The sequence below is a fragment of the Coregonus clupeaformis genome, chromosome 1 (assembly GCF_020615455.1).
Source record: "Coregonus clupeaformis isolate EN_2021a chromosome 1, ASM2061545v1, whole genome shotgun sequence".
In the NCBI taxonomy this organism is placed as follows: domain Eukaryota; kingdom Metazoa; phylum Chordata; class Actinopteri; order Salmoniformes; family Salmonidae; genus Coregonus; species Coregonus clupeaformis.
Window position 1 is genome coordinate 93,723,492 of NC_059192.1, and position 12,597 is coordinate 93,736,088.

A 12,597-nucleotide genomic window follows, 5' to 3' on the forward strand; every position below is an offset into this window, starting at 1 on the left:
ATGTCACGTACTGTTTACAGGTAGGGGTAGCTGAGGAGGAGGTAGTACAGGGTAGGGGTAGCTGAGGGAGGGAGAGGTATTACAGGGTAGGGGTAGCTGAGGGAGGGGAGGTAGTAGCGTGAGGGTAGCTAGGAGGAGGTAGTACAGGGTAGGGGTAGCTAGGAGGGAGGTAGTACAGGGTAGGGTAGCTAGAGGGAGGTAGTGGCGAGGTAGGGGTAGCTAGGAGGGGAGGTAGTACAGGGTAGGGGTAGCTGAGAGGGAGGTAGTACAGTGGTAGGGGTAGCTGAGGGAGGGGAGGCATAGTGAGGGTAGCTGAGGGAGGGAGGTATTACAGGGTAGGGGGTAGTCGGGGGAGTGTAGTACAGGTGGAGGGTAGCTGAGGGAGGGGAGGTAGTACAGGTAGGGGTAGCTTAGGGGAGGGGAGGTAGTACAGGTAGGGGTAGTAGGGGAGGGAGTGTAATGTATGGGTAGGGGTAGTTAGGGGAGGGAGTATTAGGGTAGGGCAGGGGTAGTGAGGGAGGAGGTATTAAGGGTAGGGGTAGCTGAGGGAGGGGGAGGGGGAAAGGTAGGGGTAGCTAGGGAGGTAGATTATGGGTAGGGGTAGTGGGGAAGGGAGTTTGGGGGAATGACAGGGTAGGGGTAGTGAGGGGGAAATTCAGGTAGGGGTAGTAGGAGAGGAGGATAGTTAGGTAGGGGTAGCTAGGGAGGGAGGTAGTACAGGTAGGGGTAGCTAGGAGGAAGGAAAATAAGAGGGTAGGGGTAGTTTAGGAGGGAGGGATAGTTAGGGTAGGGTATTGTAGGGAAGGAGGCTTACAGGTAGGGTAGCTAGGGGGAGGAGGCAGTACAGGGTAGGGGTACTGGAGGGAGGTATTACAGGTAGGGGTAGTTTAGATTTGTAGTAGGAGGGAGGGTAGGGTAGGGTAGTTGAGGAGGGGAGGTTAGTAAGGTAGAGAGGTATGGAGGTAGTAATAGTAGGGTAGCTGAGGGAGGGAGGTAGTACAGGGTAGGGGTAGCTGGGGAGGGAGGTAGTACAGGGTAGGGGTAGCTAGGGGAGGGATGTAGTAAGGTGGTAGGGGTAGCTAGAGGAGGAGGCAAGGTAGGGTAGGAGGGAGGGGAGGTATTGTAGTGGTAGGGTAGTGAGGGAGGGAGGTATTACAGGGTAGGGGTAGCTGAGGGAGGGGAGGTAGTACAGGGTAGGGGTAGCTGAGGGAGGGAGGTAGTAGAGGGAAGGGGTAGTGAGGGAGGGAGGTAGTATGAGGGTAGGGGTAGCTGAGGGGTAGGAATAAGGTGAGGGGATTAGGGAGAGAGGTAGAACAGGGTAGGGGTAGCTAGGAGGGAGGTAGTAAGTAGGACTAGGGAGGGGAGTTAAAGGGGAAGAGGGAAGGAGTGTAGTAAGGGCAGGGGTAGGTAGAGGAGGTAAAGGTAGGGTAGAGAGGAGGGAGGTAGTAAAGGGTAGGGGTAGCTGAGGGAGGGGAGGGGAAAAAGGGTAGGGGTAGATGAGGGGAGTGGAGGTAGTACAGGGTAGGGGGTAAGGAGGGAGGGAGGTAGTACAGGGTAGGTAGCTAGGAGGGAGGTAGTAAGGAGGGAGGGGGAGGGAGTAGGGGTAGTTGAGGGAGGGAGTAGTACAGGGTAGGGGTAGCTGAGGGAGGGAGGTAGTACAGGTAGGGGCATTAGCAGGGAGGGGAGGGACAGGGTAGGGGTGTATTGCTGAGGGAGGGGAGGTAGAATAGGGGGTAGCTGAGGGAGGGAGGTAGTACAGGGTAGGGGGTTGAGATAGGGGAGGGAGGTAGTAAGGAAGGGTAGTAGGGGAGGGATGTGATTACAGGGTAGGGGTAGGGGAGGAGGTAAGGGTAGGGTATTAGGGGGAGGTGTACAGGGTGGGGGTAGCTAGGGGAGGGAGTGCATTACAGGGTAGGGGTATAGAGGGAGGAGTACATGGTGTAGGGGTAGCTGAGGGAGGGAGGAGTGCAGAGGGTAGAGAGGGTGAATAGAGGGAGGTAGTATAGGGTAGGGGTAGGCTGAGGGGAGGGAGGTAGGTACAGGGTAGGGGGTGGCTGGAGGGAGGAGGTAGTACAGGGTAGGGGTAGCTGAGGGAGGGGAGGTAGTAAGGGTAGGGGTAGCTGAGGAAAGGGAGGTAGTACAGGGTAGGTGTAGTTGAGGGAGGGGATTAAGGGGTAGGGGTAGCTGGGGGAGGGGAGTAGTAAAGGGTAGGGGATGAGGGAGGGGAGGCAGTGGTAGGAGGGAGGGAGGTATAAGTAAGGGAGGGAGGAGAGGGGGGGAGGAGGATAAGGGAGGGGTAGTTGAGGGAGGGTAGGAGGGAGGGTAGAGGGAGGTAGTAAGGGAGGGGAGTGAGGGAGGGGGGAGGATTAGGGTAGGGGAGATAGGGAGGGAGGTAGTAAGAGGTAGGGGAGGTAGAAAGGTAGGGGTAGGGGAGGGAGGTAGTAAGGGTAGGGGTAGCTGAGGGAGGGAGGAGGACTGGGGGAGGGAGGATAAGGGGAGTGAGGGAGGGAGGTAAAGGGTAGGGGGTAGCTAGGGGGAAACAGGTAGGGGTAGCCGGGGGAAGGAGGTAGTACAGGGTAGGGGCAGCCGAGGGAGGGAGAATACAGGGTAGGGGTAGCTGAGGGAGGGAGGTATTACAGGGTAGGGGTAGCTAGGGAGGGAGGTAGTACAGGTAGGGGTAGCTAGGGGAGGGAGGTAGTACAGGGTAGGGGTAGCTAGGGGAGGGAGGTAGTCAGGTAGGGTAGCTGGGGGGAGGGGAGGTAGTACAGGGTAGGGGGTAGCTTAGAGGGAGGGAGGTAGTGCAGGGTAGGGGTAGCTGAGGGAGGGAGGTATTACAGGGTAGGGGGTAGCTGGGGAGGGGAGGTAGTACAGGGTAGGGGTAGCTAGGGAGGGGAGGTATTACAGGGTAGGGGTAGCTGAGGGAGGGAGGTATTACAGGGTAGGGGTAGCTGAGGGAGGAAGGGTACAGGGTAGGGGTAGCTGAGGGAGGGAGGTAGTACAGGGTAGGGGTAGCTGAGGGAGGGAGGTAGTACAGGGTAGGGGTAGCTGAGGGAGGGAGGTAGTACAGGGTAGGGGGTAGCTGAGGGAGGGGAGGTATTACAGGGGTAGTGGGGAGGGAGGTAGTACAGGTAGGGGTAGCTAGGGGAGGGGAGGTATGGGTAGGGGTAGCTGAGGGAGGGGAGGTAGTACAGGGTAGGGGTAGCTTGAGGGAGGGAGGTAGTACAGGGTAGGGGTAGCTGAGGGAGGGAGGTAGTACAGGGTAGGGGTAGCTGAGGGAGGAGGTAGTACAGGGTAGGGGTAGCTGAGGGAGGGAGGTAGTACAGGAGGGGTAGCTGAGGGAGGGAGGTAGTACAGGGTAGGGGTAGCTGAGGGAGGGAGGTAGTACAGGGTAGGGGGTAGCTGAGGGAAGGGAGGTATTACAGGGTAGGGGGTAGCTGAGGGAGGGAGGTAGTACAGGGTAGGGGTAGCTAGGGAGGAGGTAGTACAGGGTAGGGGCTAGTGAGGGGAGGGGAGGAGTACAGGAGGGGTAGCTAGGAGGGAGGTAGTACAGGGTAGGGGTAGACTGAGGGAGGGAGGATTACAGGGTAGGGGTAGCTAGGGGAGGGGAGGTAGTACAGGGTAGGGGTAGCTGGAGGGAGGTAGTAAGGTAGGGGTAGCTAGGGAGGGTCAGGGTAGGGTAGCTAGGGGGAGGGAGGTAGTACAGGGTAGGGGTAGCTGAGGGAGGGGAGGTATTACAGGGTAGGGGTAGCTAGGGAGGGAGGTAGTACAGGGTAGGGGTAGCTAGGGAGGTATTACAGGGTAGGGGTAGCTAGGGAGGGGAGGATTATTACAGGGTAGGGGTAGCTGAGGGAGGGAGGTATTACAGGGTAGGGGTAGCTAGGAGGGAGGTATTACAGGGTAGGGGTAGCTGAGGGAGGGAGGTATTACAGGGTAGGGGTAGCTGAGGGAGGGGATGTAGTACAGGGTAGGGGTAGCTAGGGAGGGAGGTAGTACAGGGTAGGGGTAGCTGAGGGAGGGAGGTAGTACAGGTAGGGGTAGCTGAGGGAGGTAGTACAGGGTAGGGGGTAGCTGAGGGGAGGGAGGTAGTACAGGGTAGGGGTAGCTGAGGGAGGGGAGGTAGTACAGGGTAGGTGTAGCTGAGGGAGGTATTACAGGGTAGGGGTAGCTGAGGGAGGGGAGGTAGTACAGGGTAGGGGTAGCTGAGGGAGGGAGGTAGTACAGGTAGGTGTAGCTGAGGGAGGTATTACAGGGTAGGGGTGCTAGGAGGTAGTACAGGGTAGGGGTAGCTAGGGGGGAGGTAGTACAGGGTAGGGGTAGCTAGGGGAGGGAGGTAGTACAGGGTAGGGGTAGCTGGAGGAGGGAGGTAGTACAGGGTAGGGGTAGCTAGGGAGGGAGGTAGTACAGGGTAGGGGTAGCTGAGGGAGGGAGGTATTACAGGGTAGGGGTAGCTGAGGGAGGGGAGGTAGTACAGGGTAGGGGTAGCTGAGGGAGGGGAGGTATTACAGGGTAGGGGTAGCTGAGGGAGGGGAGGTAGTACAGGGTAGGGGTAGCTGAGGGAGGGGAGGTAGTACAGGGTAGGGGTAGCGAGGGAGGGAGGTAGTACAGGGTAGGGGTAGCTAGGGGGAGGGAGGTAGTACAGGGTAGGGGTAGCTAGGGGAGGGAGGGAGGTAGTACAGGGTAGGGGTAGCTAGGGGGGGGGAGGTAGTACAGGGTAGGGGTAGCTGAGGGAGGGGAGGTAGTACAGGGTAGGGGTAGCTGAGGGAAGGAGGTATTACAAGGTAGGGGTAGCTAGGGGAGGGGAGGTATTACAGGGTAGGGGTAGCTGAGGGAGGGGAGGTATTATAGGGTAGGGGTAGCTGAGGGAGGGAGGTAGTACAGGGTAGGTGTAGCTAGGGGAGGGGAGGTAGTACAGGGTAGGGGTAGCTGAGGGAGGGGAGGTAGAACAGGGTAGGGGTAGCTAGGGAGGGAGGTAGTACAGGGTAGGGGGTAGCTGAGGGAGGGGAGGTATTACAGGGTAGGGGTAGCTGAGGGAGGGGAGGTAGTACAGGGTAGGGGGTAGCTGAGGGAGGGAGGTATTACAGGGTAGGGGTAGCTGAGGGAGGGGAGGTATTACAGGGTAGGGGTAGCTAGGGGAGGGGAGGTATTACAGGGTAGGGGGTAGCTTGAGGGAGGGGAGGTAGTACAGGGTAGGGGTAGCTAGGGAGGGAGGTATTACAGGGTAGGGGTAGCTGAGGGAAGGGAGGTAGTACAGGGTAGGGGTAGCTGAGGGAGGGGAGGTATTACAGGGTAGGGGTAGCTGAGGGAGGGGAGGTATTACAGGGTAGGGGTAGCTGAGGGAGGTAGTACAGGGTAGGGGTAGCTAGGGAGGGGAGGTATTACAGGGTAGGGGTAGCTGAGGGAGGGGAGGTAGAACAGGGTAGGGGTAGCTGAGGGAGGTATTACAGGGTAGGGGTAGCTGGGGGGAGGGGAGGTATTACAGGGTAGGGGTAGCTGAGGGAGGGGAGGTAGTACAGGGTAGGGGTAGCTGAGGGAGGGGAGGTAGTACAGGGTAGGGGTAGCTAGGGGAGGGGAGGTATTACAGGGTAGGGGGTAGCTAGGGGAGGGAGGTATTACAGGGTAGGGGGGTAGCTGAGGGGGAGGAGGTAGTACAGGGTAGGGGTAGCTAGGGAGGGGAGGTAGTACAGGGTAGGGGTAGCTAGGGGAGGGGAGGTATTACAGGGTAGGGGTAGCTAGGGGAGGGAGGTATTACAGGGTAGGGGTAGCTAGGGGAGGGGAGGTATTACAGGGTAGGGGTAGCTGAGGGAGGGGAGGTAGTACAGGGTAGGGGTAGCTGAGGGAGGGGAGGCATTACAGGGGGGTAGGGGTAGCTGGGGGAAGGGAGGTATTACAGGGTAGCTGAGGGAGGGGAGGTAGTACAGGGTAGGGGTAGCTAGGGGAGGGGAGGTAGTACAGGGTAGGGGTAGCTGAGGGAGGGGAGGTATTACAGGGTAGGGGTAGCTAGGGAGGGGAGGTATTACAGGGTAGGGGTAGCTAGGGGAGGGGAGGTAGTACAGGGTAGGGGTAGCTGAGGGAAGGGAGGTATTACAGGGTAGGGGTGGCTGGGGGAGGGGAGGTAGTACAGGGTAGGGGTAGCTGAGGGAAGGGAGGTTTTACAGGGTAGGGGTAGCTAGGGGAGGGGAGGTAGTACAGGGTAGGGGTAGCTAGGGGAGGGGAGGTATTACAGGGTAGGGGTAGCTAGGGGAGGGGAGGTATTACAGGGTAGGGGTAGCTAGGGGAGGGGAGGTAGTACAGGGTAGGGGTAGCTGAGGGAGGGGAGGTAGTACAGGGTAGGGGTAGCTGAGGGAGGGGAGGTAGTACAGGGTAGGGGTAGCTAGGGAGGGAGGTAGTACAGGGTAGGGGTAGCTGAGGGAGGGGAGGTAGTACAGGGTAGGGGTAGCTAGGGGAGGGGAGGTAGTACAGGGTAGGGGTAGCTAGGGGAGGGGAGGTAGTACAGGGTAGGGGTAGCTAGGGGAGGGGAGGTATTACAGGGTAGGGGTAGCTAGGGGAGGGAGGTATTACAGGGTAGGGGTAGCTGAGGGAGGGGAGGTAGTACAGGGTAGGGGTAGCTGAGGGAGGGAGGTAGTACAGGGTAGGGGTAGCTAGGGGAGGGGAGGTAGTACAGGGTAGGGGTAGCTGAGGGTAGGGAGGTATTACAGGGTAGGGGTAGCTAGGGGAGGAGAGGTAGTACAGGGTAGGGGTAGCTAGGGGAGGGGAGGTAGTACAGGGTAGGGGTAGCTGAGGGAAGGGAGGTATTACAGGGTAGGGGGTAGCTAGGGGAGGGGAGGTAGTACAGGGTAGGGGTAGCTGAGGGAGGGGAGGTAGTACAGGGTAGGGGTAGCTAGGGGAGGGGAGGTAGTACAGGGTAGGGGTAGCTGAGGGTAGGGAGGTATTACAGGGTAGGGGTAGCTAGGGAGGGAGGTAGTACAGGGTAGGGGTAGCTGAGGGAGGGGAGGTATTACAGGGTAGGGGTAGCTGAGGGAGGGGAGGTAGTACAGGGTAGGGGTAGCTAGGGGAGGGAGGTAGTACAGGGTAGGGGTAGCTGAGGGTAGGGAGGTATTACATGGTAGGGGTAGCTAGGAAAGGGGAGGTAGTACAGGGTAGGGGTAGCTGAGGGAGGGGGAGGTAGTACAGGGTAGGGGTAGCTAGGGGAGGGAGGTAGTACAGGGTAGGGGTAGCTAGGGAGGGGAGGTAGTACAGGGTAGGGGTAGCTGAGGGAGGGGAGGTAGTACAGGGTAGGGGTAGCTGAGGGAGGGAGGTAGTACAGGGTAGGGGTAGCTGAGGGAGGAGGTATTACAGGGTAGGGGTAGCTAGGGAGGGAGGTATTACAGGGTAGGGGTAGCTAGGGAGGGAGGTAGTACAGGGTAGGGGTAGCTGAGGGAGGGGAGGTAGTACAGGGTAGGGGTAGCTAGGGGAGGGAGGTAGTACAGGGGGAGGGAGGTAGTACAGTGTAGGGGTAGCTGAGGGAGGGGAGGTAGTACAGGGTAGGGGTAGCTAGGGGAGGGGAGGTATTGCAGGGTAGGGGTAGCTGAGGGAAGGAGGTATTACAGGGTAGGGGTAGCTGAGGGAGGGAGGTATTACAGGGTAGGGGTAGCTGAGGGAGGGAGGTATTACAGGGTAGGGGTAGCTGAGGGAGGGGAGGTATTACAGGGTAGGGGTAGCTAGGGGAGGGGAGGTAGTACAGGGTAGGGGTAGCTGAGGGAGGGGAGGTATTACAGGGTAGGGGTAGCTAGGGGAGGGGAGGTAGTACAGGGTAGGGGTAGCTAGGGGAGGGGAGGTAGTACAGGGTAGGGGGTAGCTGAGGGGGAGGGAGGTAGTACAGGGTAGGGGTAGCTGAGGGAGGGGAGGTAGTACAGGGTAGGGGTAGCTGAGGGAGGGAGGTAGTACAGGGTAGGGGTAGCTAGGGGAGGGGAGGTAGTACAGGGTAGGGGTAGCTAGGGAGGGGAGGTAGTACAGGGTAGGGGTAGCTGAGGGAGGGGAGGTAGTACAGGGTAGGGGTAGCTAGGGGAGGGAGGTAGTACAGGGTAGGGGTAGCTGAGGGAGGGAGGTAGTACAGGGTAGGGGTAGCTGAGGGAGGGGAGGTAGTACAGGGTAGGGGGTAGCTGAGGGAGGGGAGGTAGTACAGGGTAGGGGTAGCTGAGGGAGGGGAGGTAGTACAGGGTAGGGATAGCTGAGGGAGGGGAGGTAGTACAGGGTAGGGGTAGCTGAGGGAGGGGAGGTAGTACAGGGTAGGGGTAGCTGAGGGAGGGGAGGTAGTACAGGGTAGGGGGTAGCTAGGGGGAGGGAGGTAGTACAGGGTAGGGGGTAGCTGGGGAGGGGAGGTATTACAGGGTAGGGATAGCTGAGGAGGGGAGGTAGTACAGGGTAGGGGTAGCTAGGGAGGGGAGGTAGTACAGGGTAGGGGTAGCTGAGGGGAGGGAGGTAGTACAGGGTAGGGGGTAGCTGAGGGAGGGGAGGTAGTACAGGGTAGGGGGTAGCTAGGGGAGGGAGGTAGTACAGGGTAGGGGTAGCTAGGGGGAGGAGGTAGTACAGGGTAGGGGTAGCTAGGGAGGGAGGTATTACAGGGTAGGGGGTAGCTAGAGGAGGGAGGTAGTACAGGGTAGGGGTAGCTAGGGAGGAGGTAGTACAGGGTAGGGGTAGCTAGGGGAGGGAGGTAGTACAGGGTAGGGGGTAGCTAGGGGAGGGGAGGTAGTACAGGGTAGGGGTAGCTAGGGGAGGGGAGGTAGTACAGGGTAGGGGTAGCTAGGGGAGGGAGGTAGTACAGGGTAGGGGTAGCTGAGGGAGGGGAGGTAGTACAGGGTAGGGGTAGCTAGGGGAGGGGAGGTATTACAGGGTAGGGGTAGCTAGGGGAGGGGAGGTAGTACAGGGTAGGGGTAGCTAGGGGAGGGAGCGGTCCTCACAGCAGAGCCAGGCATGAGTCATAGTAGATTGGTTGTGAGGGTCTCTTTTGGCCTCAGAAAAACATCCCAGAGGACTCTTTATGAATCAAGGACACAGTTCTCCACAGGACTCCCCTAGAGACATCACTACCTGCAGTACACCTTTCTAATTACCTGGCAGATAAAACCCGAAAAATAGCATAGATATTGACTCCTTACTCAAGCGCAGGCCACTTCTCTTATCTATTATAGTACTGCAGTGAGTCTTTTGCTAAAACAAGGCTTTGGACTAGACATTTAAATCCATGAGTGGACAGAGGTAATATTCAGTCATCAGTCAGCTAGCAGGGTGTGTCTGCTTGTGCCCTGAGGTGGAGAAAGTCTGTAAGGCAGATGGGTTTGGGATAGCAGAGTTAGCAGAGCAGAAGGCAATTAGGCTGAATATAACCCTTCATCTGGTACCTGGTTTCTCTAGTTAGCAAAGCAGGAGGCAATTAGGCTGAATATAACCCTTTATCTGCTACCTGGTTCCTCTTGTCTGAGTCCGTCAGCTCCATCAGCTAGCAGCATGTCTGCTCTGCTCTGCTCTGTACCATAGGGCTAAGTCCCAAATGGAACCCTTTCCCCTATTTAGTGCACTACTTTTGTCCAGAGCCCATTTGGGATACATCCAGAGACACAGGGAGGGAATAGTGTTGTCTGCTCTGCCTTGGGCACCTCGCCAGAAAACACCTGACTTGGCAGAATATAACAAAACAACCAAGTCAGCTATTTCACCCCAACTCTCCCACTAGCTGTCTCTATGTCCTCTCCTCTCCATCTCAGTGCTAAGCTCTCTCTTCCTCTCTCTCTCTCTTGCTCACAATATCTCTCTCCACCTCTCTCTTTCTCTCCACCTCTCTCTCTCTCTCTCTCTCTCTCTCTCTCTCTCTCTCTCTCTCTCTCTCTCTCTCTCTCTCTCTCACTCTCTCTCTCTCTCTCTCTCTCTCTCTCTCTCTCTCTCACTCTCTCTCTCTCTCTCTCTCTCTCTCTCTCTCTCTCTCTCTCTCTCTCTCTCTCTCTCTCTCTCTTTGTTTATCTCTTCCAGGCCCTTTTCTCTTTTCCTTTCTCTCATCCTCATCTTCCTACTCTCTCATCTCTCCTCCTCTTCCTCCTCTCTCATTCCTCCTCTCCCATCTATCCTCCTCTTCCTCCTCTCTCATTCCTTCTCCTCTCCCATCTCTCCACCTCCTCTCCCATCTCTCCTCCTCCTCCTCTCTCATTCCTCCTCCTCTCCCATCTCTCCTCCTCCACTCCCATCTCTCCTCCTCTTCCACCTCTCTCAATCCCCCTCCTCTCCCATCTCTCCTTCTCCTCCTCCTCCTCCTCCTCCTCCTCCTCCTCCTCTCCCCTCCCCATCTCTCCCTCCTCCTCCTACTCTCTCATTCCTCCTACTCTCCCATCACTCCACCTCCTCTCCCATCTCTCCTCCTCCTCTCCCATCCCTCCTCCTCTTCCTCTTCTCTCATTCCTCCTCCTCTCCCATCTCTCCTTCTCCTCTCCAATCTCTCCTCCTCCTCTCCGAATCTCTCCTCTTCCTCTCTCATCTCTCTTCCTCCTCCTCCTCTCTCATTCCTCCTCCTCTCCCATCACTCCTCCTCCTCCTCCTCCTCCTCCTCCTCCTCCTCTCCCATCTCTCCTTCTCCTCTCCCACCTCTCCTCCTCCTCTCTCATCTCTCCTAATCCTCCTCCTCTCTCATTCTACCTCCTCTCCCATCTCTCCTCCTCTCCCATCTCTCCTCCTCCTCCTCCTACTCCTCCTCCTCCTCCTCTCCCATCTCTCCTCCTCTCTCATCTCTCCTCCTCCTCTCCCATCCCTCCTCCTCCTCCTCCTCCTCCTCCTCTCCCATCTCTCCTCCTCCTCTCCCATCTCTCCTCCTCCTCATCCTACTCTCTCATTACACCTCCTCTCCCATCTCTCCTTCTCCTTCTCCTCTCCCATCTCTCCTCCTCCTCCTCCTCCTTTTTCATTCCTCATCCTCTCCCATTTCTCCGCCTCCTCTCCCATCTCTCCACCTCTCCCATCTCTCCACCTCTCCCATCTCTCCTCCTCCTCCTCTCTCATTCTTGCTCCTCTCCCATATATCTTCCTCCCCTCCCATCTCTCCCCCTCCTCTCCCATCTCTCCTCCTCTTCATCCTCCTCCTCTCTCATTCCTCCTCTTCTCCCATCTCTCTTCCTTCTCTCCCATCTCTCCTCCTCCTCCTCTTCCTCCTCATCCTCTCTCCTCCTCTCTCATTCAACTTCATCTCCCGTCTCTCCTCATCCTCTCCCATCTCCACCTCCTCTCCCATCTCCACCTCCTCTCCCATCTCTCCTCCTCCTCTCCCATCTCTCCTCCTCCTCTCCCATCACTCCTCCTCCTCTCCCATCTCTCCGCCACCTCTCCCATCTCTCCTCCAACTCTTCCATCTCTCCACCTCCTCTCCCATCTCTCCTCCTCCTCTCCCATCTCTCCTCCTCCACTCTCATCCCACTTCCTCCTCTCCAATCTCTCTCCTCCTCCTCTCCCATCGCTACTCCTCCTCTCCCATCTCTACATCTCTCCCCCTCATCTCCCATCTATCCGCGTCCTCTCCCAATCACTTCTCCTCCTCTCTCATTCCTTCTCCTCTCCCTTCTCTAATCTTCCTCTCCCATCTCTACTCCTCCATCTCCTCTCTCATTTGTCCTCTTCTCCCATATCTCCTTCTCCTGTCCCATCTCTCCACCTCCTCTCCCATCTCTCCTCCTCCTCCTCCTCTCTCATTCCTCTTCATCTCCCATCTCTCCTCATCCTCTCTCATCTCCTCCTCCTCTCCCATCTCCACCTCCTCTCCCATCTCTCCTCCAACTCTCCCATCTCTCCTCTTCCTCTCTCATCCCTCCTCCTCCTCTCTCATCCCTCCTCCTCCTCACCCATCTCTCCTCCTCCTCTCCCATCTCTCCTCCTCCTCACCCATCTCTCCCCCTCCTCTCCCATCTCTCCCCGTCCTCTCCCATCTCTCCACATCCTCTCCCATATATCCTCCCCCTCCTCTCCCATCTCTCCTCCTCCTCTCCCATCTCTCCTCCTCCTCCTCCTCTCTCATCTCTCTGTCTTTGAGAGTCTGTCTCCAGCAGACCTTGAAAGACTCATATCATCCTCAGGCATCATGAATGACACTCACAGACACTTTGTTTGCGTTCCAAACAGTACCCTATTCCCTATTTAGAGCCCATAGGGCCATGGTCAAAGTCAAATCAAATCTCATTTGATTTGTCACATGCTTGGTAAACAACAGGTGAAGACTAACAGTGAAATGCTGACTGACGGGGTCTTTCCCAACAACGCAGAGAGAAAGATAAAGCTGAAACAGATCAAATAGAAATAGTGCCGAGGAATGAATATGCAGTGAATAACATTAATGAGTCAAAATAACATGGCTATATACAGGGAGTAACATTGTTATATACAGAGAGTACCAGTACTGAGTCGATGTGCAGGAGTACCAGGTAATAACATGGCTATATACAAGGAGTACCAGGTAATAACATGGATATATACAAGGAGTACCAGGTAATAACATGGATATATACAGGGAGTAACATTGTTATATACAGAGAGTACCAGTACTGAGTCGATGTGCAGGAGTACCAGGTAATAACATGGCTATATACAAGG